Raw genomic sequence first — 4,504 nt, forward strand, 5'->3', positions numbered from 1 at the left:
ATATCAGGTAACATGATACCTCCAACTTTGTTCTTCTTTCTCAAGATTACTGTGGCTATATGGGGTCTTCTGTGATTCCATATAAATTTTAGGATTATTTGTTCTAGTTTTGTGAAAAATGCCATTAACATTTTGATAGCGATTGCATTAAATCTATAGATTGTTTTGGGTAGTATGCACATTTTAATGATGTTAATTCTTTCTGTCCATGAACATGGTATATGTTTCCATGTATTTGTATCATCTTCAATTTCTTTCTTCAATGTCTTATAATTTTCTGAGTACAGGTATTTTACCTCCTTGATTAAATTTATTTCTAGCTATTAAATTTTTTTGATGCATTTGTAAATGGAATTGTTTTCTTAATTTATCTTGCTAATATTTGTTATTGGTGTGTAGAAATGCAATTGATTTCTGAATATTAAATTTGTATCCTAATTTTGGACACTGCTACTAAATTCATTCATTAGTTCTAATAGCTTTATTTTTTTGATGGGATCTTTAGGTTTTTGTATATATAGTTTTATGTTATCAGCACATAATAACACTTTTAGTCTTCCTTTCCAATTCAGATATGTTTTTTTTTCTTTTTTTTTTATGATTGCTGTGGCTAGGACTTCCAATACAATGTTGAATAGAAGTGGTGAAAGTGGACAGACATCCTTGTCTTGTTCCTGATGGTAAGAAAAATGGTTTTAGCTTTTTACCATTGAGTATGATGTTTGCTGTGGGTTTGTCATATAAGGCCTTTATTATGTTAAGGTATGTTCCCTCTATTCCCACATTGTTGAGAGTTTTTATCATAAGTGAATGCTGGATTTTATTAAATGCTTTTTCTGCATCTATTGATGTGATCATGTGATTTTTATCTTTCAATTTGTTAATGTGGTATATCACATTAATTGATTTGTGGATATTGAACTAAGCTCACATTTCAGGAATAAATTCCACTTGATCACAGTGTATGATCTTTTTAATGAATTGCAGAATTTCATTTGCTAATATTTTGTTGAAGATTTTTGCATCTATGTTCATCAGAGATATTGGCCTATAATTTTCTTTTTTCTGTAATGTTTTTGTCTGGTTTGGGGATAGGGTAATAATGGTGGCCTCATAAAATGAGCTAAGGAGGCTTCCCTCCTTTTTTTGAAATAGTTCGATTAGAATAGGTGTTAATTCTTCTTTGAATGTTTGGTAAAATTCACTGGTGAAGACATCTTTTCCAGGACTTTTGTTTGTTGGCAGTTTTTGATTACTGATTCAATTTCATTTATAGTAATCACTCAGCTCACATTTTGTTTCTTTTTGATTCAGTCTTGGGAGATTGTATGTTTCTAAGAATTTATCCATTTGTTCCAGATTGTCCAATTTGTTGGCATACAGTTGTTTGTAGTATTTTTTTATAACCCTTTGAATTTCTGTGGAGTCAGTTGTCACTTTTCCTCTCTCATTTCTGATTTTATTTGGGTTCTCTCTCTCTCTCTCTCACTCTTTCTCTCTCTCTCATGAATTTAGTTAATGGTTTATTAATTTTGTTTATCTTCAAAGAATCAGATCAGCTTTTGGTTTTATTAATCATTTGTATTTTTTTAGACTCTATTTGTTTATTTCCACTTTAATCTTTATTATTTCCTTCCTTTTACTCACTTTGGGCTTTGTTTTCTATTCTTTTTCTAGTGCCTTTAAGTGTAAGTTTAGATTATTTATTTGAGATTTTTTTTTGTTTGTTTCTTGAGATAGGCCTGTTGCTATAAATTTCCCTCTTAGGACTGCTTTCACTGTGTCCCATAGATTTTGAGTCATTGTGTTTTCATTTTCATTTGTCTCAAGGTATCTTTTTATTTATTCCTTGATCTCATTGTTAACCCATTTATTGTTTAGTAGCATGTTATTTACCCTCCATGTGTTTATGTATTTTTCAATTCTTTTTCCTTGGACTCGATTTCTAGTTTCATGCCGTTGTGGTTGGAGAAGATGCTTCATATGATTTCACTCTTCTTAAATTTATTGTGACTTGTTTTGTGGCCTAACATGTGGTTTATCTTGGAAAATGTTTCATGTGCACTTGAGAAGAATGTATATTATATTGCTTTGGGGTGAAATTCTCTAAAAATAGCAATTAAATTCATCTGGTCTAGTGTGTCATTTAAGGCCACTGTTTCCTTGCTGGTTTTCTGTCTGGAAGATCTGTCCATTGATGTCAATAGGGAATTAAAGTCTCCTGCTATGACTATATTACTGTCGATCTCTCTCTTTATATCTGTCAATATTTTCTCTATTTACTTAGGTGCTTCTATGTTGAGTGCATAAATGTTTACTAAAGTATATCCTCTTGTTGAATTGATCCCTTTATTATCATGTAATGTCCTTCTTTGTCTCTTATTATAAGCTTATTTCAAAGTCTATTTTATCTGATAAAAGTATTGATACCCCGGCTTTTTTTTTTTATCTCTATCTGCATGAAATATCTTTCCATCTATTTACTTTAAGTCTATGTGTGTCTTTAATCTGAAATGGGTCTCTTGTAGACAGCATATGTATGGGTCTTACTTTCTTATCCATTCAGCTACCCTATGTCTTTTGATTGGAGCATTTAATCCATTTGCATTTAAAGTGATTATTGATAGGTACCTAGTTATTGCCATTTTATTATTCATGTCTATTTATGTTCCTCTTCTACTTTCATCTTCTTAAAGAAGTCCCTTTAACATTTCTTATAATATGGGCTTGGTGGTGATGAATTCTTTTAACTTTTTCCTGTCTGGAAAATTCTTTATTTCATCCTCAATTTTAATTGATAGCTTTGCTAGGTAGAGTAGTCTTGGTTGTAGGTCCTTGTTTTTCATCCATTTGAATATTATGTGCTCATCTCTTCTGGCCTGCAAAGTTTCTGTTGAGAAATTAGCTGACAGTCTTATGGGACTACACTTGTAAGTAACTAGCTGCCTTTCTCTTGCTGCTTTTAGGATTCTCTCTTTGTTTTTAGCCTTTGGCATTATAATTATAATTATAATTATATAAGGTGCGGACCTCTTTTACTTCATCTTGTTTGGGACTCACTGTGCTTCTTGGACTTGTATGTCTCTTTCCTTTGCCAGATTAGGGAAGTTTTCTATCATTATTTCTTCAAATAGGTTATCAATCCCTTGCTCTCTCTCTTTTCCTGTGAGGAACCGAGTCTGTGTGTGGACCCCTTAAAGGGACATCTGAGTTTCTAGTTTCCTTCCATTTCACCTGGACAGTCAGAATTTCCACTGATTTTTACAGCTAGATTTTGTGGGCTCTTCTCTTTCTGGCACTGGAACCCTGAACTGGGAAGCTCCAGTGTAGGACTGGGGTCCCTCACTCCTTTGGGGGGACCTCTGTGGCTGAGATATTTTTCACAATGCTCAACTGCCACATGCAGGCGTGGGGCCAGTCCATTGTGCATCTCTATCCTTCCTACCAGTCTCGAGGTTGCTTCTTTTTTATATCCTTAGTTACAGGAGTTCTGTTCAGCTAGTCTTCAGATGGTTCTCCAGGCTGATTATTCTATAATTTAGTTTTAATTTTAATGCAGTCATGTGAGGAGGCAAGCACAGTGTTTACTTATACCACCATCTTGACTGGAAAGTTCCTCTCTCTCTAGTGTGAAATGCTCTTTGGAGTACTGTTAAACATCTTGTTTTTCTGCAATTGGTGCACTAAACAATGGCATCCATAAACCTGGGAGCTTGTTAAAAATGCAGAATCTCAGGTCCCATCCCAAACCTGCTGAATCAGAATCTGCATTTGAGTGAGATCCCCAGGGGATTTGTGTGCACATTACATTTCAGAAGCACTGAGCTATACCATGCTCTGTAGTTTTTAGTTTACTATTGCATTCAATGCCAACTCTTTCAGAAGAGTCGCTTAAGGTCTATGAAACCCACATGTTAGAGCCATCTATTCAGTCATAAGGCTCTGACACAAAAGCATCTTCTTTAGAGATATAGCAAATATCTTTAAAAAATTTCTTTAGATTGTACATATCTAAGGTTAAAACTAGCAGGACCCTGAGAGATAACCTACTCCCAACTGCTCATCTTTTAGATGGAGAAACTGAAACCCAGAGACTGAAATCAGCTTATCCAAGATCATACAGTAGTGTCAGATCTTAAATCAACATGACATGGCAGGTGTTTCAGCTAAATACAATACTCAGCAATGAGAAAAGCACAAAGCGTTATTGGGAGAACTTGGGGCTGATGTTCCACCTTTGCCAAACATGATGAGTGTCTATTATCATTATTCCAACCCTGTCTGAGGAACTGATATAGGTCACCATGGTTACCATTTATTAGGCTTGTATGCCAGGCACTTTTCTAAGTATTTGTGTTTATTTCACTGGTTCCTTACAGCAATTCCATGATAAGGCATTGTTCTATCTCCTTTTTAAATATGAAGACACTGTGGCACAGTGAAGTTAAGGAGCTTGCCTCACATCACCCAGATGGTAAACACTGGAGCCAGGATTTCACCCCAG

Source organism: Pteropus vampyrus, unplaced genomic scaffold (genome assembly GCF_000151845.1).
Source record: "Pteropus vampyrus isolate Shadow unplaced genomic scaffold, Pvam_2.0 Scaffold20, whole genome shotgun sequence".
Lineage (NCBI taxonomy): Eukaryota > Metazoa > Chordata > Mammalia > Chiroptera > Pteropodidae > Pteropus > Pteropus vampyrus.